A 23,933-nucleotide genomic window follows, 5' to 3' on the forward strand; every position below is an offset into this window, starting at 1 on the left:
TAAAGTTACTGTCACAGACTCACCTGAGATGGCTGTTTAGTTTTAAACCATTTGGTTCTTATTTGTAAAATTTAGATAAGGATCTGTTTCCTAGCTCTGGCTGTATCCTTTCAATTTATGCTGTAACTTCAAAATGTCAAAGGTCTATCCAACAAAAATCAAGGAAAAGAAGAACTGTAAAGGTCCACATAAGGCAAGTTACAAAACAGATATTAAGCTCAGGTCATATGCATATGCTCATCATCTCTGAGCACGTGTATCAACAGAAGTACAATGCCTTAATTTAGAATTCTGCAGCAGAACAAAAGCTTCGACTACTTTGACTTCTTATGGATTCCTTATAGCACTTTAGCATAAGTTAATTTTCAAACTTCAGTTAGGCTGATGCACATAAGTATATAATTTAGAATATTAAGGCTGCCATGTCCTACTTCTTTTGTGTAGAGTGGTGCTCTAAAATAGTATATACTGCTTTAGGATCACAAGCCTCATCTGATTTATTGATGGTGGGACTGAACACATCATTTAGGGTGAGGCCTGACTTGCATCCAGATAATCAAATTTTATTGTTCTGTTTTCTAAATGATTGTAAACTTTTCATATACAACTAGTTGGATAACATCTTTGAAAGCATCTGTAAAAAAAAATTTTTTTTTAAAATCCTCGTTGTATTGTATACTGTCTGCTAGGCCCTCTGCCCTTCCTTCAGAAGACACCAATTCACTAACTGTGCTTTGGCTTTTTAGTGTAGCAGACTGCAGTTTAGTAAAGGCATAAAACTACTAAATTGTAGTAAGTCACTGAATTGTTAAGAAGGAAAAAAAAAATGTATTTGTATGTTTTACATTCAGCTTCCAAAACACTAGAACATTTGTGCACTTCTGTTCCAGGCTGGGACAATTATACCTTGCTCTGAACACCTTCCTGATACAAAATCTAAGTGTGTTGTACAATAAACTAGAACAACACAGTATGAACTGAAACAAGTTTTCTTCGCAATATGTTGGAAATACCCATGACAAGAAGTTTCTTTTTTTTCAAGAAGTGAATAAAATAAGTTTACAGTCTAATGACTAAGCTTGAGTCAGTAAACACAAGTCAATAGAAAATCCACAGTAGTGTCACAAAGCAGGTTGTTTGGGGTTTTTTTGTACCTTTGATATTCAGAGGAAAAACAATCTCAGAGCAGGTCTCACAGTAGTAGGTCTTTATTTGATAGCAGACACTAAACACAACTTATGTCCTTAATTATTAGAAAACTGCCTAAATGCAATGAATTTCATCAACCACTTCACTTTTTCCATGTATTTTTTGTGCTTCTGTCACACACATTTAATGTATTCTATTGAAAAACTTCTTAGATATGGCAGTACAGAATAATACATAACATTTTCAGAAACTAATATCCCAAAGGTTCTAAGAGCACACCACAGGTCAGAACAAACAAGCGGCAACTTGCCACTCAGCTCAGAGTCCAAAGGAACAACCCACTGAAAAGGTAATTCTTCCACTTGGCATTACAAATTAAAACATGAAAGAATATATTATCTTTCACTACTTTATTATCCTCCGTAACACATTTGTTCCCATCCCATAAGTTTACCACTAAAGACCATATTTCCTGGCTTCAGCTATTTGTTCAGACAGCAAGGCAGCTCCAACCCTCTCCCTGTCTCCAGATTACACCAAAGCTGCATTCAAAATTAAAAGAAGAAAATTGAACTTCTGCACAAGCAGATTTTTAAAGAGTGATCTGATCTTCATTGAAGCAAGAGGCTTCGGAAAGACTACACAAATAGTACAGTTACCCAGTCAAACTTTTAACTAGTCAGCTAGCAAAGCTCTGTTCATCCTGTTTTAAAAAGCAAACTTCCTGTAATTTGTTAAAAAAAACAAAACAAAGAAAATTTCCAAATGCATCAACAAATCAGAATTCTCACACACATTTTAAAAAGTGACTTGAATACTTATAATTATAGCTACTACAAACTTGCAGAAGGATTTAGATTCTTAGATTGAGCTGACTGGATTTTTTCAGATACTTCAGCAATCTATAAACAAACTTATTACAGCTACCATATTGTTTTCAAATTTTTGCCAAATCTAAAGCAAAACTCTGACAGAAATCTGCTGAGGTTTCTGGCAGAATTTCCCAGTCATGAAAAGTCCTGGAAGGGTTTATTGTCAAGTTCGTCTGAGGCAGGTATCTGAAGCATCCACTAGATATGCACAATGAAATTGGTATTTTGAAACTGATACTGTATCTCTTAAGTCTTCAGATACTTTAGAAGTGCTCTGGAATAATACACTTCTGCAGCCAAAAACTGAGACCACTTTTAACTATGCAGCTACCTCTGCCCTGTAAGGCTAGAATTCTTAAAGAAATTGGGCACAAAAATGAATGCATATAGATGAAGTATGAAGATATACAAGAGCTATAACAAATATTTTTCCCTGGAGATTTGCCAGTGGAAAATGTTTCTAACTTGTCCACTTCTTCAAGAAGAGCATGTCCAGCAAATCCCATGTACTGTAGAACGATATGTTTTCACAGACAGAAAAGGAGACCACTTCAAAGCTACCAGAGCTGACTACAGAGAAGGATCCTCCTACTCAGCTGTTCTCCAGAATTAGATCTTTCCAAGATCTAAATATGAACAAAACCTTAATTACAGATTTAATGAAAATAACTCTGATTTATAGTCCATATCTGATTTACACACATACCTTCTATTGTAAGAAAATAAGCATAAAGAATTATTATCCTTTTCTTTTTTTCCTACCTCGGTAATTGCACAGAAGCATTGCTAAAGGTTGTACCAAAGAACATCCTGGCTTCTTGGCTTTTGTGCCCCCCATACTGCTTGACAGAAGAATCAAAGATGTAAAACAGTTTGAAATTAATTGCCTCAAAAGACACATTCACACTGTAATATAGTATAAATGAAGAGTTGGAAGGAATTAAGGAGTGGCATTTTAAGTCACCATCGTACTAATGTATGAAATGGATATAAAATTCTCCCGCTGATAGAGCTGGCTTGCATTCAAGATTAATGGAAGGAATGTTAACACAAGAGTAAGCCCAATACGTATCACCGAAAAATGAACAGAAATATGTACATGTGCCAGAAGCATGTGGAGGCAGATAGCCCAAAGAATGCTCAGATGATATTTGACATCACTAGCACATGACAACAGACTACATTATATTTAAATATAAGAACCAGGATGAGATGTCTAAGCTTCCAGAGCTCTTCATGATTCTTTCTTGCTTAGCTTCTAATATCCATCTTGAATTAACCTTAAGCATCTCCCTGCACAACTGTAAAAACAGAGGAAAAATAAGGAGCATCTGCATATTCTACCCCATGACACAGCTGACATTTTATCAATATTGTGAGATTAATTAATGTAAAGGGTGACTTCACAAAAGTCACTTTGATACAGTTTAGGGGTAGTAAAGCTGAATTTAGGTTAGCCAAATTAAACTAATTTGATAACATTGAAACCCCTCACAGCTCTAGCTAATTTACCCTGTTTGCTGCATACAGCTGTATCCCGTAAAAAAAAAATCTAGCAACTAATAATTTCTGTATTCTTGATCAGTGTCAAAATAAGATTCAGGAAAGGTTTCCCAAAACCCTATATATGAGGTCCTGTTTCTAACTGACAACTGTGAGTAAAGCTATCCTTTCCCTCCTTCTTTTAAAGGATCTAGAAGTCAGTATTATTCCAAAATACTATAAAATCATAAGGTACTCAGATATCATGGTGATGATGGCAATAGTAGGTACCCAAAGTTAATGAGAAAATTCAGTAGGCTTATTGAGTATTACATTACTGTTTTTCAGAGTCTGTCATCTCACAAAGATGAGATTACAAGGCGGGGGAGGAGGCATGATCCACAGATTTCAAGGTGAAAAGAAAATGTATTCTTCCATTATCTTCCAAAATCAACATTTTTAAATAACACCCAGCTACAGATCTCCCTTTTGTGTATTGGAAATTGATTATTATTCATATTTCTCTGAAATTGAATGGGTAAATGCTAGATATATTCAACGGAGAACAAGATAAGATGATGTTTTGGAGGTGGTATCCATTCCTGCATGTTACTCTGCGTTAGCTTAAGCCAGCTAACCTATACTCTGCTCTCTATTAGGCATTCAGAGAGCCAGAACTGGCTTTTATCATTCCAGAGAGCCAAACATCTCCTATGCGTGGCAGAAATTTAATCTCAGTGAAACCTACAGCAATTCCATCAAGATCCTAAATAAGAGAAAAAACAAACAAACAAACAAAAAACAACAAAAAAACATATAGGATTGTCAAGCACTACGGACCACACTCTGGGAGAAAAGAACTTATCATCTGCCATGCACCGTATTTCCATTTTTCCCTGGGCTTAGTAGAAGAATGGAAAGGAAAGTTTGGCAACAAAATACGTGTCTCTGCTTAGAAAGAATTAAGCAAAATAAGGACAGATTACTTCCCTTATTTTATGGGAAGGAAAAGTCATTAGAATGACAAACACTGTATCTTTATAGGCTCAAAGCCCATCTGTGAAGGTCTCAGGATTTGAGCAATTCAGAAGAAATAATGTGAACTCATTGCTACTTTTCTGTTAATTTTCTTTTTTTAAAAAAAGCAGTTTAAAAGTAGAACTGCTGAGGGAATGCTTTTAATAATAACCAAGCATTTCAATATCTTACAGTAGCAGTAGGTTGACTCTCACTCTACAAGACAAAGACATAGATGTTTTTACTGTCTTTTTTCCTTTTCTTTTTTTTTGGGTTGTTTTTTTTTTTCTTCTGACAGGAATGGCAAGGAAGGACATGAATGCCAGTGTTTGTTTGTAGGACTATCTATGTGAATGGATCAGACCTTTAGAAAGAGAGGATTGTGTTGTAAGTCTCATGAAACATAGCAAGGAATGCTCAGAATTAAAGAGTAAGTAGGAGTAAAAAGTAATTCCTATGTTCACATCAAGAGTTATGAATCATTTGAGGGCACGGCCAGGTCCAAAAGATGTTAAAAAACCTAATGTGGACATAGCAGGAAAGGATTTCAATGCTGGTGAATCACAGATTTTTTTTTTTCCAGTTGGGACAGAATAGGGAGGGCAGAACAAGTATTTAAATTAATTAAGACAATGAACCTTATGAACTTCATTGCCACATTAAACAGCTTCTTCAGTAACTTCTCTGAGAAATCTTTTGTATTTGGAGCTCTGTAGATTAACAGGATGCACGCACTAATCTGGGAGTCTAGAAATAGGACTAAGTGGATGTTCTCAAAAGACTGTGTTTCAATAGACCTCTCATGTGTTGGAGCTTGGATAGGAATATAATGACTACTCCACTTCATCATCTAATATCTGTTAAAGACATTTAAATACTTCTTTAGTAATATTACTTCCTCTGGTTACAACAACTGCAGACTGAGACATCCTGGGAAAATATTCTCTTATCTATAGAGCCTCTGTTTTTCTGTTACTATGAAACTTCTGTCCTTCATTAACATTCAAATCACCTTCTTTCTCTGCAGCTGGTGGAGAGGCACTTCACTTTTTTGTCCTAGCAGTGATATAGCAGAACCTTTAACCAAGAACAGGATGTGCCTGGGATCACCTCTAGTCTTTAAAGTTTGTAAACTTTCATTTTTTAGACACGTGACAGCAAAAGAGAGAAACTGTCCAGTAAACAGCTGCAATTGGGAATCACCCTTTTCTGTAGTTGTTTGCCCTGTTTTAGAACCATTATTTTAAAACTGGTGGCCTTAAACACTGCACAAAAGGCTATTGCACATGATCATTCTGGTGAGAAAAGTATTTTCTTTCTTTAAAAAAAGCGCTATCTCTAAAACTTGCCGCTCTCCCAAATGCTCACAGAAATACTGGAAATTGTAATCCTGTGTCTTTGAAGAAGAAAGAGTATTTTAGGACAGCAGAATTCACAATATCTTTAGGCATTGTCTATGAGGCTTACAAAGTGGGTTTGCAAACAGAATTTTGCAATGGTATCAAAGATGTCTTTAAGCTGGTCAAATCTGGCAGAGAAATTGGAAGGTACATTTACAATGAAAACTAGATTGCTTAGTTGAGGCAAACTGCTAAATACTACAAGTTCTTCTTTCAGTAATATCACTTACACCTTCCCTGGACAGAATGACATCTATGTGACATATTTCAGTGACTTTTCATATGGAGTACTGAGAGGGGAAAGGAGGAAACACTTGTTCTGATGGCTAATTATTTGGGAACTGCTAGCCTCAAGGCTAAATACAAATTCCCAAAATGTTTGAGCATTCTGGAACATTACCAATGAAGAATAGTTAAACTATAAATTATAAATACTATTTCCCTCAAAATAAAGGTTTTACATGGTAGCTGGATAAAACACAAAATACTTCTACACCTTGGATCTTAAATTTTACTGCTTATATCTATGTTAAACCATCATTTTATTTTAAAATTATTTCTATTTAAAGGTAACTTTCAATTACTGATTGCATTTTTTAAACATAAAAGTAATCCTCTTCCATTCTGTTCAGTTTGCCATACAGCATCTGTCACTATGATCATTAATGGTAACACTATTATTAAATGCACATGAATGGTCAATCACTTTTTCCATCATTGCTGGTTTTTAGCCTTTAGAGTTTGTGCAACTAATCAATGAGAGAAGTATTTTCTTTCAGTATTCACTTAATTTTATAGTTCCTATTTTGAAGCAAGACAAAAACTTAAATAGAATCAGGGACTGCTATTTTTAAAAGACAGCTTTATCTTTTTTTAATATTTTCTGTTTGATATTGGTATTCATTGGTCATATTCTCAAATTTTATTAAGACTATAGTGAAAACAGCTTACTAACTTTGACCTGAGGAAATTAGAAAGAGCTAATACATTTTAAGAGAAATAACACCGAGCTGCTGCATTCAAAGTACTGAAAGCACTTCTTTCATGAACACTAAATGCTCTATTGTGCTACATGGGAAATGCTGGACCAAATCTTAAACAAAAATAACTTAGAAAATGTTTTTTTCACAGCTATCTAGCTGCAAAATTTGCTAAAGTTATGATTAGCCAAGGGGTGATTTCTACAACTGAAGCTTAATCAAAAAAGAAAATTTTGGAGCAGAACTATTGTAAAATGGTAACGAGGTAAGAAACGTGTAACTTCTATACAAATCAGAACATGCAGAACCCTGTACCCTTTAAAAGCAGCTAGACATTTTCTAGTGGCTGTGAGTAGCTTTAGAGTTATTAGTATCTCAGTAGTTTAAAATTGCATTTACTGAACTGTAATACAGGTAGTAGCAGTTACTGCTACTACTAGTACTGGGCAATTGTAATGACTGTAATCGATATCTCTGAACACACTCCAGGACCTCAATGTCTTTCTTCTAGTGCTGGGCCCAAAACTGAACTCAGCATTCAAGGTGTGGCCTCACCAGTGCTGAGTACAAGGGCAGAATGACTTCTCTGGTTCTGCTCGCCACAGGGTTTCTGATGCAAACCAAGATGCCATTGGCCTTCTTAGCCACCTGGGCACACAGCTGATGCATATTCTTCAGCTGGATGTCAACCAACACCCCCAGGTCTTTCTCTGCCAGGGAGCTTTCCAGTCACTCGACCCTAAGCCTGCAGCACTGCACAGGGTTTTTGTGTCCCAAGTGTAGGGCTTCGCCTTGTTAAACCTCATAGCACTGGTCTCAGCCCATCGATCCAGCCTGCTCAGACCCCTCTGGAGAGCCTCCCTACCCTCAAGCAGATCAACACTTCCTCCCAGCTTAGTGTCATCCACAAACTTACTAAGAGTACATTCAATATTCCCAGCTAGATCATTGATAAAGATAACAAATAGAACTGGGCCCAGCACCAAGCCCTGGGAAACACCACTTGTGACTGGCCTCCAACTGTATTTAGCTCCGTTCACCACGACTCTTTGGGCCCAGCCATCCAGCCAGTTTTTAACCCAGCAGAGGGTGTGCCTGTCCAGGCCATGGAAAGACAGTTTCTCAAGTAGGATACTGTGAGAAAAAATCCAGGTACACTACATCCACAGCATTTCCCTCATCCATTAGTCTTGTCATAGAAGGTGATCAGTTTAGATTGACAGGACCTGCCTTTTATATACCCATGCCTAATGGACCTGATCACCCAGTTGTCTTATGTGTGCTGTGTGGTAGAACTCAAGATAACCTGCTCCATGAACTTCCCCAGCACTGAGGTCAGACTGACAGGCCTGTTGTTCCCTGGATCCTCCCTCCAACACTTCTCGTAAATGGGTGCAACCTTTGCCAACCTCTAGTCGAGTGGTACTTCCCCAGTCAGACAGGACTGCTGATCAGTGATGGAAATGGGTTTGGGGAGCATCTCCCCCCGTTCCCTCAGTACCATACCAGTAAAGATCTCAGTATTCACAAGGTTTTAACTCCGGCAAAGTCCTGTCAATTACAATGAAATACCTCAAAGTACTTAAAGGACCCTGCTGGATTAAGATCTCAATCATACACGTGTATACCTTTGAGCAGTTTGCCTTAGACCACCAATACAGTCTCAATAGCCTTGAGAAGTAGGAAAATTCAAAATATTCTAATACTGCAAAATGTTATAAATGAAATTTGAGTCTGTGATCCTTTAGCTTTGAGGAGGTGGACTACCTCCTTTCTGTACCCATCTTTCTGACCCTGAATGTCAAGATTGAAATAAATTATTTATATCTTGGACAACGACAGTGAAAGTACCTCTTAGTTCCAACCCATCCCCAGATTCTGTAGACTAAGTCCACAGCATCACTGCAGTCCTACAACTCATAAATGGCACAGAAGGTACTGATAAAAGGCAAAAAGGGTAGACAGAGTATCCCCTGGCATCGCTGCACGGCAGCTGGTGAGACAAAACAATAAATCAGATCACTGCCTAGAGAGTCTATTGGCAACTCTCAGTTGCATCTGGGAACAATGGCCCATCAAAGCTAACTATGTATTGTTAATATCCCTACCTAATCCAGGCAACAGGAAAGAAAAGTACGAAGTCCAATAGTAAAGCCTACAACCTTCCAGGCACTCACACCTCCATTTTCCTCAGTCTTGTATGCATATTCACAACCGTTTATTCCCCAGTGCTGCCATAAACATCATCTGGGACCAGGTTGGGGGTGAGGACAAATTCAATGCTGCCAGAAGGCATTTATTCCTCATTTCTAAAAAATACAGAGAAGCTGAGGAGGTTGGTTTCACACTCCCACCTCACCAGTCTAAGGAGAAATTAACGTATTGCAGAGCTTCCCTACATGGAAGTACCGGGGGCTGAGAAACAGTTTTCTGATGGTTGGATTATAATTTTTGTAATACAGAATTTCTGAGCTATCGGGTTCTAAGCCTGCACAGTCTTAAGCTTGCAGCTATTGGCATATTTGACATTTTAAACTATGAAATACCAACCTATTTTGAAATTGTCCAAATCATTAGTTGTGGAATTTTCCTAGCACTTCATGAATACCACTGTTAATTGGGCAATTAACTCGAAACTACAGAATATGCTGCGATGGCATGATATGATATAAGCCATGTAAAAGAAGGAACAGCCAAGCAACTCAGTATGTTGAAAGATATTAATGAAGTGGCAAAATCTGCCAGAAAAATAATAATGGGTGATTTTAACTACCCCAATATTAACTGGTTGAATAACACATCTGTACATGGTTTGGAGAAGCAGTTTATTGATACTATAAATGGCTTCTTTTTGGAGCAGCTCTTTCTGGAGTACAGAGGAGGAGTCCCACTCAATTATTGAGATATGTGTGTGTGTGTTTGTGTAGGAAGCAAGCATGGGTGTTCTACTAAGGAACTATCGTCACAGGACAATGAGTTTGAATTTCGATGATTAAGTATTTCAGGTGGTAACCAAATAGTCAATAGCAGGTGGATGGGTAAGGAAAAACCCATGAACAATAGCCATCTCAAGTGGAAGGCTGCTGCGTGAGAATGGAGGAGATCATTCACACACGGAAACAAACTACCAGAGAGAAGACTAGCAAGGAGGAGAAAGGCCAGTATTTTTCCTAAGGTAAAGTAGAAGAATCTATGTGGCCTTAAAAAAAACCCACTTTTTGAATGCATGAGTTCTCCCTAAATGTCTTTAACAGGACAGAACATTGATTGTTGTTATAGCCTGTTGCTGAGTATTGCACAACCCAAAACAAGTCTATCATTCAAACTGTGTCAAACAGAATGCATAAATTTGGGGGGGGAGGAGTGTTAAATTGCAGGATGGTAAAACTTATTGTTGCATTTTGTTTCAATAATTATATAATTATTCAAGTAAATTGGCCTATGAGGAGGATGCATACGTTATTTAATATACAAATGTCGGGATCTTAAGTAAGATTAGACAGGTCTTGCAGCTATTTTGAGGTATACAGCAAAAAGATAATAGAATGTACATGTTATGTTTCCCTCATTATTCTCTAACATTTACAGTTATGTCCATATAAACATCTTTAAGAACATGAGACTGAAAATCAAGTAACAAACTTACAGAAAAGTTATACACAGACATAGTAGTAACAGTCACTTCCTAGCTGTGATCATCTAGGAATGGAGCTGTGAAGGATCAGAAATGCAGCTTGTTTTTTCTTTGATCTTATTTCAAGACACGAGATTTAAGAACATATTAGGTTTCCATGATGGAGCAAAAGAATCTTGGAGTTGGCAGCAACTAATACCTAGTATTTCAGAGACAAGCGAACATACCTCCTTTTGTACCAAAAACATCTTTGGACAAAAGATTTCCTTTCCATTCACACTTCTTACAAACACAGATACACTGTCAGGATTTAATGAACACAGTGTGGAATTATAAGGACTGCTTGCTAGAGTGGGATGCTATCTAATATACAGTTAATTTTAAAAGGCCAATAACCTAGCAATGAATAAAACTTGCCCAAGCAAGGTAGGATAAGAGACTAAGTAACTGTTCTTTAGTGGATACAGGGAAGGGGGTAGATTTAATATGGTTGTAGGGGAAATGGCTTTTCAAAAATTTATATTAAAATCTGCATCATGATTTGAAGGAGGAAATGTTCCATAAAATTAAGACTTTCTAACCATACTTTAAAAATACTGGCTTAAGAAGCAGCGAAGTGACAAGAAAGGTACTGTTGACAAGTTCAGAACTTTACATCTTAGAAAGAATAATTTCAACTATTTAAATTCATTGCCGGGTTTTATACAAACTATAATCACTTGGTAAAAATGGAGCAATGAAATAAAATATCAATAGTGCAAACAAACTCTAAAGTTATAAATAGAAAAAAGAAAATAGCACATCTTTATATAAATCAATAGTGCATGTTCTATTAAGATAGGGTGCTCAAGTCTATAAAATATCTCAGAAATGCAAGAGAAATAAAATTGAGTTCAATGAACTTCACAGAATTGTTTAATAAACCAGGTGCATTCTGTAACATTTTGTCTCTGAAATGCAAAGGGCTGCCTACTTTCCATTGATGGCTTGGCTAATCATGAGCCTGATTTATTGTTTATAAAACTTATTTTGCTGAAACAGGATCAAGGCAGCATTATCACATACTCTGAAGTTAACTACATCTCTGATTCCTTGTGCCTGCTGTAGGAGCACCTCTCAAGTTTTAGGTAGCTAGTTATGAGGTTTTGGGAAGTGATTTTTACTTCGCTTTCATCTTGCTAAGCTTGGCTTCAGATTCCTGTGCTTGGCTCTTATCATTTCAGCAGATCTAACTGCAATTCAGTATTAAAACCAGGAACTAGTTAATTCTTTAAAAGTTTTATATATTGAATACTAATGCATTTGTGTAGAAAATCGATACTAAACCAGCAGGAATTCCATATACACACTAGTTTTGTAGCGAGTCATCCATTCTCACTCTGGTGTCCTACACCAGATGATCTTCTACCAGACCACACGTCTCCATCCAACCCTCATTGCTGCCAATTTCTAGATGAAGATGATCTCCCTTTCTAAATCAAACTTTTCTTTTTAAACTGAAAATAAGAACTTTGAAATAAGTCTTACATTTTGTGAACTGTTTCACTGGGAAAGGTGGAAGCGAGAGGTGAAACTTCAAAAAGTCGTGTAACCTGATTTGTTTCAGCATCAGAGAATTGGATTAATTACTCCCTGGGGCTTTTCAGCTCCAGCAGGGAGCATCTTTTAGACTAACTTTCAGAGCCAGGATTATACAGTAATCTCTAATAAACCCATAAAGATAATATAGTATTTATACAATTAAGTGTAGTCTTTTAATATTTTATAATGCACAGCATTGAATCTATCACACACATGTATTAAGAACAGAAGCTGCTCCCAGTTAGTTGAAATTGGGTTTTTTTCAATGACTTGTTAATGTAGATATCCCAAAACATTAATTCATCATCACTGTGCATTAATTTAAACTACTAAACATAAAAAAAAAGAAAATGTTCACATTATTTAGATTTTAATTATTAGGGAAAGTGCTGCCAGAAAGCAAAGGAAAAAATCACACATGCAAAATTAATTTTAAAAATACTCAGTGATTTCTAAAATTGACACTTGTGCTCTATCTTATCTTTAATATCTTAAAGTAATATTTTTAATCGAGGCTTCACTTTGATCAGCTCTTTTTAATTAGCTATAGAAATGTGAGTGTTTTACAGTACAGTCTTTATCTGTTATTTTATTTAGCTATTAACACATTTTACTTTCAACAGACAATTTTTTGATTTCTGTCTATATTTGCTTTATACTAAAGACCTTGATACATCTAGCAAGCAGTTACCCTCTTATCCCACACTCTCTTGTAACTGTGATCATGATGAATGAGAGGTTAGTTTTAAGCAATTCTGTTTTATGTCAATAAATGAATCAAACAGTTATTGGTATATGTGCATGAGGAAGATGGAGAGAAAATGAAGCTTTCTATGGACACTTTATAACCCTCACCCTTTTAAGTAACGCGAAGTGAAAAGTTAATGCTGACATCAGCTGTTGGTATTGTTCATCCATGCTATCAAGTAAGAAATCCTTTGTGCAATTTATGTAGACTGAGAAATATTGTATATAACTTACTACTCACAGCATGTCTCAAAGAAAAATTCCTTAACAGCTTTTCTAAGATCCTGCATTGTAGTTATTAAGTGACCTGAGGCTTTGGTTTTGTGATAAACAACCATTTCTTTTAAAAAATGTTTGTCTCTGCAAATGTCAATCACTCACAGGAAACCTATAGGACTTTGTCCAGGTATAGACTTGTACAAATACTTTTATTCCACACTCTAAATTCAGAATCTTAGCACAAATGTTTCCTAAGAGATTCCTCTCTCCCAAGGACTACGCAACTTCAACAGCATATAGGTTTAGATGAGAATTTTCATTTTATTGCTTAGTACTTTTGCAAAGACTGTTTCAGACAGCAGATGGATCTAGTGCATTACACAGATCTCATTCAGCACACATATGGAGCAACAGTAGAGTACGGAGGTCCTCGTCTACATCCAGAGCACGAGAATCCTTTCAAAAAGCATTTCTAGCAGCAGCTGAATGGTTGAAGTTTATCAAAATGTAAGCAAAGGCCACATACGTGGCCTCGGTCTTGTGCAGTGTCTCAGAAGTTGGTTGGATAGCACTCTCGCCCTCAGTGGTGGTCTCGTTTTAGTAAGTGCTAAGGAGTCTTATAGCACAAAACCATTTGGGTTTATGTGAATGAAAACTGTTATTTTATATCTTTTCTCTTGTGGCATAAATTTCATTTCTTAAAAAGAAATGAAGAAATTTCTGTGTTACGTTAAAAATCAAAATCCTAGAAGTAACTTAAGCTTAATTTACTCACTGTGAGAAAAACTAGCTGAAATGAATATAATGCCTATTGCTTCCACAGTATAAGCATTCTGTGAGTCTGTTAATATATTTACTTACTACCAAGAAACAGTCTGAACAGTCAATAGGGAAGCAGCCAAAATAATCTAGGCTGCACTCAGAAGGTAAAGGGAACTCAGATAGGAACAGGTTTCTGTGCCAGCACCACACAACAGAAAACTTTCTATTAGAACTACAAGTCCCTAAGTTACCTCCCATGACCACAAAGCTTCAGAAAACTTCACACAGAGACCATCAGTCATCTCAGTTAGAAGCACAGGGTGAGGAAGGAGAGCTTCACATAGTAAAAAACAAACAGAACTTTTTGTAGTTTTGATTGGACTTCTGTCCTATTCTCAGCTGATGAATGTCCCAGTCACCTTCCTCTCACCTTCAATCTTTTTTCCACACCTTCCTCTCTTCAGGTACAGCAACAAAGTTCTGCATGGATGCAGCTGTGTTTCCATCAGACCCACAGTGGCAAATGTGCTTGAGCGTCCACGCATCAGGTATTACTCAAGCGTAAAGAAATGCCCTTTCCCCTTCCATTTTGTTTTTACTCAACTGACTCTCTCAAGTATATCTAAAATACGTGTATTTAGAGAAGCTTTCTCAGATAAGAAAACTCTTCAAGACAGGTGCCTTGCTTTTGTATTTCATTATACCTCATTTTACGTTCCAGAACTCAGTTACTTATTAGAAAATTTGTGTGCTTCTGTAGTGCAAGCACTGCATAAAAATGGTAAGATAGTGTTCCATCAGGAACAGATTTTACATTCAACATTTCTAAAATAATCCCTGGAAAACAGAGCTTTAAATTGTTACGGAGCTACATTGTACAACCATATTGTTTTGCATTAGCATGTCACAAATGTTAGCAGGAAAGTAGACAGAAGACGATGAAGACCTCTGATACATCCAGCACACACATGCCAAGAAAGTATGGAGGTTGCAGCAAACAGAACATTTAGTAAGGCATCATTTTACTTTCTTAATAAGAATCTAGAAAGAATCAGCTCTTTCTATGAAGAGTTAAGTGATGAAGTGATAAACATCTCCTTAACCAAAATGCTAATGAACAAATATATCTTATGAAAAGGAAAATGGAGATCAACTTTAAGAACTGAGTTCAACATATTGTTTTTTGTAGAAAGTACAGACACTATATTTTCCCAGATAAATTAACTGCAACTCTGTAGAACATCAGATGTTAACAATTAAACCTGTAACAGTAAATCAAGCCAAAGCTGCATCTGTCTTCACTTGCTCCAAATAAGCTGTGCCTTCTTTGACTTTATCATGTAAATATTCACAGTTTAATAGTTTTCACCTTTTAAATAAGCTAGTACAAACAAAAAGCACAAATTTATTTGGTCAAATATTCCATGGTATAAATAAACACACTTCCTAAGTTTTAAATAGAACCATTCCAAATTACCCCCAAAAAAAGTATAAAAAAATTGATGAAAAATATTGAGTTTGAAGTAAAGCATAGTCCCTGATGATGTGCTGATTGGAATAAGCGTTTAAAAAGTTGAAGCTTACCTACTCACAATACCAGTTTTGTTGTCTTCTAATGTGTGTGCATGTGTATTCCCAAAGTATTTCTATTTTTGCTTTTAAACCTTCTTTGAAAAAAATTGCTGCAGTTTATATTTAAAGCAATTTGACTTTAGTCTCAAATCCAATTATATTATTTTCACTCTATTTTCAATACAAGCTTTTAACTGAAGAGCTGTTCTCACAAGACATTGAAGTTTCCTGGGCTCTAACACCATTCATTTCAGAGGTTTCTTTTCTCTCCCTCAGTGTTTTCACTTTGTAGTCAAGTCACAACAAAATGTTTACACAGAAACTGAAGGGATAGTAAAAAGGTTTCTAATTTCTGATGTACAAGTAAAATTTGTTGTAAATGCTGTTATTAGAGTACATTTATTTTGCCATCTGTAACTTTAAATAGCTATTACAGTTTACTTCTGGACAAACCTACTCGAGAAGAACAATTAAATAAATTAAACCATGTTAAGACCACATTCTTGAAAAAAGTAACCTTCAGTTAGGACAATTACTCTGTGGGCATAACACAAAAGCACAAATGTCACATTTTCCATGAAATTTACTTTTGCATGAATCATCAATCCTGTTTTCTCCTGAACAAAACTAGCCAAATAAGACAAAAAAAAATAAAAAACCAACAAAGTTGTCTGAACTGGATGATCCAAGTAATTACACGTTACAGCAGAATGCATCTATGACAAAACTTTCAAATATTTGAGGAAGAAGTTATTATAGCCCCTGGTTGAAATAGCTTTGGTAAAGAACTATAGCACTATTTAGCTGATCTTACTGTATTCCCACTTAACAAAGATTCAGAGTTTCAAAGATCAGTCTTCCTAACACTAATCTACTCTCCTTCACTTTGGAGTACAGATCAAACAAATGCACTATAAATACACACTTAAATATTACAGCATAACATGACAAAGGTATACACTTCTCATTAGCGTTTTTTTGAATGCTCTTAGAATTGAGTCTATTCAAAACTCCTTATATATGTAAACTTTGTCTTCCAGACCAGCCCTCAAAGCTCCAGTCTTACATGGTATCATTTGCTTAGGGCTTGATTGTTCAGCCTCAGCTCCTGGTCCTGGTTTCCTCAGCTTCCACAGTCAACTCACATGACTAAGTGTTTGCAGAAATCAAACCTTTAAACTGAAAGATACTTGAGGTAACAACCCGTCCTATTAGCCTATAGAGGACAGTGAAAATATATGACACTGTACCTTTTACTGTTACTGAATAAGAATCTGCCTCTGCTGAACTGATATATACTACCAATTTGCAAGTATTTGTACCAACAGAGTATTTGCAAGTTCAGAGAGGTACAACAGACATGATTTAAGAAGATCTAAACCTGTATTAGTATAGAATATATACTTCAATCCTGTTTTCAGTATGTGAGGAAACACCAAGCTCAATCAGTTGTACATACTACATTTTACTTGTAGTTTACATGAACCTAAGGTTTGCATTTGCTCCTCTATGTATAATCCTAAATAATAAAATAAGTGCTTTAGCCAGAGAACAAGAATAGTCAGTCATGGTGTCATCTTCTCCAGATATTCATGTCAACGAACTGAACTTGAAGTTGCAGAGAATACCTACAGAAGACTAGACTGTGGTTCATTTTGTACAGTCATCTACCTGGCTTCATTGGTAAGGCTACTGAACCATGTTCCAGCTCTCATAGTCACAATACTGTTAGGTGTCTGAACTGTACTAACAACTTTTTCTGCAAAAGCCAGTGTACAGTCGTGTGATAACAACAGTCCATTCTTCTCATTAAAGCTTAAGTACTTTCTTCATTGACCTAAACACAAACATTGTTCTCAAAGTACTTCTTATGCCAATTTTGCTTACCACGGCTTTTTGTCATTGCCAGTCAAGAAAAGCAGGATTCAGATCAGGAGTCCACAATGTAATTATTAAAGTCCTTCATATGTTCATAATACTACATGAACATGAATTAAACAACACTCAGAGGTCCTCATGCAGTTAGCCTTATACATACAAAGAAGCTCACCACAAATCTACCACTGTATTTATTCCACTGCTTTGAGTGGAAATTATACTCCGTATTAAAGTATAAAGAGGTACTGTTTGCATTGACTTATAAGTTACTACTTCCATCTATAGCTGAGAAAAATGAGGTAAAGAAGGCCTAACTGATTGCTTGAAAAAAACCATACTGTGGCAAAGCCAGGAAGAGTTGCAGCAAATTTCTCACTCTCAATTCAGTAATCACTTTATATTGCCTTCTCAGAACTATTTTTTCAATGGTAATACTTTTAAAAAATTTTTATTTATTTGATAACAACAGTTTCTTTAAATACGACTGACAATGCTTATTAAAAATATGCTGACCTGTAAATGAAGGAAACTGAAAACATAATAGCAAAACCATATATGAAAATAAACATTTGTAAGGAGGAAGGGTTAGTACAAATTGAACACATTTCCATACTGAGAGGAGAACCAGCTATATTTTTCCTTGATGTGTTTTTGTGAACATCTTTTCCACAAATGATTGAATAAATATTTATTCATAAACTATATTTGTGACTTAAGAGAACAAGCTGCATAGATTGGTTTCATTTATATTACATCATACTAGAGGTGTTGCAATAACTTATATCATGCCAAGTCTAAGCCCCATTAGATTTTCCTTATTATACTCAACTAAAGCTGAAGACTATCCAAAAGAGCAAACCTGAAAGCTTTCTCTTCATTGTGTAAACAACTATCTTTCTCTCAGACTCTCTCCTTTAAGTTTCCCTTTCTCAAAATGTTTATGCGTAGGCCTAGCCCCATTTGCTTTATTTGAACTTGGGCATATGCTAAAACATATTCTTGGGACATGGCACAAAGGACTACAGTCTCAGTCATTTTGCTGCAACCATAAAGGCCAGCTCTCTCCATGGTACATAAAAATACATACCCAGTTAAGCAGATACTGGTCATCCTAGTGTTTCCTCAAAAACTTATGTCACACTTCCCCTAAAAGTCCTGTCAGTCTTGAATCACAGCCCCAATTCATTTCTTGAAATAATTTTCATCACAACAGCAGGATGCATTGCTATCATCAGCAGGTGTCATAACCGATATGTTACTGTAAGCAACACTATCCTTTCATTATTATTATGAAAACCAGAAGAAAGCCTGACATAACAGGAGTATTCACTGTTAACTCAAGCCTCTGCAGCCGTTCTGTAAAGCTGAAGTGTAAGCTGATAGCCAAAGGGCTATGAAAAGTTTCTAAGTATTTAGACATATTTCTTAAAAAAAGAACATTCTACAATTGTGACATAACAGCAACATTTTAAAATAGCTTTCATTTTTCAAGTTAAAGAGTATTAGAAAGATGCACATAAAAGGAAAACTAATCCATAAATACTTACAAATACACAAGAAAATCAGCCCCAGCTCCCAGAAATCACTGGTAAGTTGCTTTTGAATTCATGAAACTGACCTGAAAACAGAAAAGGAGAACAAAAAAGTTGAAACAAAAGAAAGCTCTGAACTGATAAATGTTACTGTTTTGTTATTAAATACTAGTCATGATTTTTAACTATGAGCTAAATAAAACAGCACACAAGACTGTTACCACTATTTCAGCCAAGTAATTCACACAGAATTTGTTTCCAGGAAGCCAATACCAGGAGAAACAATTATTGCATTGTTCTGCATCTCACACCATAGTAACCCAGTCCATTACAGCTTCTAAGAACTATCATAAAAGCAAGCATGGCTATCTTTTAATAAGGAAAATAGCTGGGGGGAGGAGGGTTGGTGGGGCTTTTTCTTCCTTTTTTTTTTTGCTTGTTTCTTGTTGAAGTGTTACTGAACACTCATTACTTTTTTAAAGTATTTTATTAACAGCATTTTGCAGCTTAACTGGTGTAAAATAATATTGTTTAGGTGTGTTTAACTGGAACCCACCTAAGGCAAAATTCATACAGAAAGACAGACTAACAATTTTGTTCTCCTACAGTCTAGATCCCGGTTAGAAGCTTAGCCCAAGTACAATGCATTCACTATAACGCATGATTAAATCCAACATTCTTTTTCCTGCATACCCCTCAGTTCTAGTTGGAAAGGTAACAGATGCAACTCAAACCCACAGAGCTCGCCTTATAAAATTCTTTAACTAGCACAATGACTCACTTTATGCCTCTAAATATCCATGGTTTCCTCTCTCCTGAACCCCCATGCATTAGAAGGTAGTTCAGTAGTTTATTTTTATTGTTTGGTCTACATACAGCACATTTTTAGTTCTTAGGAAAACAAAGAAACTTTGTTGCACAGCCCTTGTTTTCTTTCCAAAATGTGAGGATGGATATGGGTAACATTAAACTGAAAATAGTCATGGAGCCTGGGCAACTAGTTTAGGTCAAAACCTTTCTGTTCTCTGGGAGGTATCTGATTAATTTGCAGTTCATAAAAGAGTGGGTGTAAGCTCAGTTTAAAAACATGTAACTATATTTAAGATGAAATCATCATTTTTGTTAGCCTCCAGTAATCTTTAAGAAACACCTTCCCACAACATTTCTGTATCCTAAAGTGCACCAGCCAGTACTGTGCAGTGCCTAGAGACAAGGAGAGAATACCAAACTTATCTTGATGTAGAATATCCTCCTTATTTCATACACCCACCCTGAACTGCGTATTATTCATTCCAACCGAGCCCTCCCCCATCCTGAAAGCACGCATTTAATTGTGTCTTCTCTCCTGTAATACCAACAGAGAGTCAACAAATCTCATTTGCTATATCAATGCAGTGTTATTATATATTTTAAAAGCAAGTCTGAATCTCATTATCAGCTGATTTATGCCATTAGTGTGCTTTGGAGCCACCAATTAAACAAGGACAGTGGTTCATAAGGTCACAGTTAATTAATCTGAAAGAGCATAAATACACTTTAATGCACACCACCTCGTGTAGAGAATTTAGGAACAAAGCACCAAACCTTTATTCTGGGCAAGCAATTAGGGGGAAAGGTTAAATATACAAAATTTTTAATTTAGCTTTAGCACTCTGTTAATCTATCAGAAAAAAAAAGTTCAGTTTGGTAAAAAAACCCTGCAGAATAATATGCATATGAAGCCTTATTTCTTACAGCAACAGTGCAAGCAACGGAGAACAGGGCTAACCATACCCAGTCATCTTGAGCAAATGAAAGTTTGTTGCTCAGATAACACATCAGAACTGAGAGTCAGCTGCGGGCTTATCCATTACGTGGGTGGTCAGGGTGGAAAACAAACAAAACAAAAAAACCCAGCCCCAAACAGCCCAATCTATTCAAAACAGGCTCATCTGAGCTAGACTGCTGTAAGTAGTACATCATACAAAACTGACTTTTCTTTCAATCACATTTCCTTAGTAAACTTAATAAAAAGTGAAAATCAATTAAATGTTCAATAACAGCAGTGGTCTACCAACACAACCAGAGTATAAATAAAATGCTGAAAACAACCTAATCAACCAAAAATAGTTATTCACAGTGGAAATTCAAGTCTGAGGTACCTGTGGTTTATATGGAGGAACAATTAAACCTATTTCTTACTGCTTTGACTCATTTTATCTTGCAAAGTCCCTTGCTCAAAAGACAATATAGCTAACACACACACACGCACACACACACAAAATAAACAAAACCAAACCTCATGACCTAATCAGAGGAAACAGTTAGTAACGTGGGGTTTTTTTTCCTCTTTTACACCCATAGTCCTGTGTACTATAGCCTTTCATATTTGTTTTCTTTTTGAGCTTTCCAGGTAATTTCTTTAACCCCCCCCAAAAACCCTCTGTTTTCTTATCCATGTAGAAAATTCTCTGTCCATCAAACATTGACATCATAAAGTTTAATACAAAATTTCTATCAGGTGTATCCTATACCAATCATAAAATTAAACATAAATTTATTACACAAATAAAACAGACCAAGGACTAATACTGTACAGGTCACTAGCTGTTTCGTGTAGGCTTTTTATACCCATTTCTTTTATCAGTAAAAGACTTGCATTATGTTTTTAAAGGTGTTTTTGAGGCCAACTCCCATCGATGTTGAGAAGCCAGACCTAACCCTTTCAGAAGTCTAGTCCTTACTCTATTCGGTTAAGCCATTTACACTTTCACTTTAGATGTCTTGAGTTGAACTCCAGGTGACCACACAGGTGAATAACTATTGTATAAACATATACAAGAACAAAGTTTTCTTTAAAGTATCCTGTTATTAAGAACTGTGCTCTTTGTCAAAAGATGTTTCGTACTTAAATCAGCATGTAGCGCCAACCAAATAAAAAAGGTTATGTTTTCTTCTTCCTGTAGTATAGCTGACTCTCTGTTCTACCACCCTGTTTAACTGCCAAAACTTTTGAAGGTAGAGGAAAACACAGTGTAAATACCTAAATCTGTAGAGCAGTGGCTCCAGAACTCTGGTACTAACCAGCATTGCAACATAGAAGTGGAAGAACGGCTCCCAGTGGGGTAACTGAGGCAAAAGCAGATACAATATAGCAGATCTATATGAAGCTACTGGCTATACTTCTGTGACATCTCCTGCTGAAAACATCCAGATGTAACACACCATGGACTCCCAGGTCCTGGAAAGTGGAGAAAAATACCCAAACAACACAAACTGCCAGAAGCATGAAAACACGAAACCAAAAAGACAGAGATTTACAAAATGATAGAAGGGCAACAAGACTTCAATGAAAACAGCAAAGGTTGATTACTTGCCCACTTGCCTCAAAAAGTCTGGTTTAGAAAACCAGAAAAAGGCTACATTTTAAATGAAAAAGTTTGCTCAAAAGCTAACATCACAGCAGTTTTCATTATTTTGATTGTCTACTTGTTTGGGATCAGTTTTTTTAATAGGAAAAAATGTCCTAACGTCAGGTAAAGTGAAATAAGACCAAGGTCATTTCCACAAACATCAAGAAGTCACAGGCCTGGCTTAAAAGAACCATTTTAAGCCAAAGTCTCTGCATTAATAAAGTTAACTATCTCCCATTGACTTGACTAAGAATAATGTACAGTTATCCAACAACTTCACAGAATCTTTCAAAATACCTCACTTTTCAAAAAGCTAAGCTTTTGCTTGTCTTGCAAACACATCTTGACACTAGGAGAATACTGGACATAAAAGAGGCTATATACATCACCAAATGGCTGCAGGATTTTCTATGTCCTAAGTGTTACGAACCAAAGAAAATTCCATAAAGAGCCAAATGTCACTAATAAAATACCTCTCTTCTCACCCAAACAGTACCAGCTCTAATAATCCCATGATATTTTAGTTATCAGAACAAAAGATTTCACCATTTTTGGAAAGCAGAAAAGAATCATATACTTTGTAAATATTTAAATTTAAATATTCTGATTCTTCTAAGATAAAGTCTCTACAGGTAGCCTGTGTTTTATGTGCTCAGTCATCAGTGAGCATGAAGGAAGCCTGCAAGTAAAAAATGGAAGCAGTTATTTAGTAAAAAGCATGGCATCATGTTATATCATTTGAGACTGTGGCCTATCATTGTGGGCTGCAGGGACTAAAATATGTACCATTCAACAACTGTTAAAATTCTATTTTCAGAATTACAGCACGATGTGAAATGAGAAAAAGGAATACTACAGAAATTAAGCTATAAACTTAGAACCTGAATTATATCGCAATTTCACACCCTGAAATGTGCAAAATTTCACAATTAATACAAAATTAATGACCTTTAAGTTCTTTACAACAATCTCAAAACTTAAGGGCACAGATTATGAAGAGATTCCTGTGAGTTTGATATTTAGAAAATCTTACCTAATTGAGGGAAAGGGCACAGTTTCAAGGTGATTCAATGAAGAATGGTTTACTTACACACAAAAAAAAAATTCATACACAATCATTTTGAAACAGGAAAGTAAGCACAATCATTAACCAGTATAAATGAGACTTTCTACAAGCAAACAATAAAAGCAAATTCCTGTTATCTTCCTTTGTGTCACTTCTCCTCAACAGCCCAGGATTGCATTTTACTGCCTTTGCTGGCTTGTTTCTTATACTGCTTACTCTCCTTGCTTCCATGCATTAGCAAAAAAACAAAAAGCAAAATGAAACAAAGCAGAACAAAAAAAACCACCAATTGAACCAAAACAACCACAATGTTTTCTCACTAACGCTTTTCATTTTAGAATAGTCCCTCTGCAATGATCCTCGCTTGGATTTTTGTTCTCTGTAACAGAGATTGCAGCCAAAGGAGAACTTGGAGCATACCACTTGTTATGCCACTGGTCATTTTAAAAACACATGTCGCATCTTGGTAAGGTAAGAACAACACCATGATGCAAACAATGTAAACATTGGTCTCTGAAGCTCTGGACTGAGTCACTGCCCTTGCTATAGATTTTTTGCTCAGTTTTCAGCAAGAGTTTCTTTGCAAGACAAGCAAGTGCTTCTTAGTTCTTTTTTTCTTTCATAAAAAGGTGCTACTATTTCTTCCTTCT

At 36.1% G+C, this 23,933-nt stretch overlaps 1 protein-coding gene across 13 annotated transcripts in view; it reads right to left on the reverse strand.

Moving 5' to 3' along the window:
* SOX6 (SRY-box transcription factor 6) overlaps positions 1-23,933 on the reverse strand; it is a 375,864-nt gene that overhangs the window by 304,378 nt on the left and 47,553 nt on the right. For all 13 annotated transcript variants that reach the window (XM_069857675.1, XM_069857674.1, XM_069857668.1 and 10 more), the window contains exon 2: positions 18,841-18,911. The gene's annotated coding sequence lies outside the window, so the exon portion shown is untranslated. The remainder of the gene's footprint in view (positions 1-18,840; positions 18,912-23,933) is intronic.

The sequence above is a fragment of the Phaenicophaeus curvirostris genome, chromosome 5, assembly GCF_032191515.1.
Source record: "Phaenicophaeus curvirostris isolate KB17595 chromosome 5, BPBGC_Pcur_1.0, whole genome shotgun sequence".
NCBI classification, from domain to species: Eukaryota; Metazoa; Chordata; class Aves; order Cuculiformes; family Cuculidae; genus Phaenicophaeus; species Phaenicophaeus curvirostris.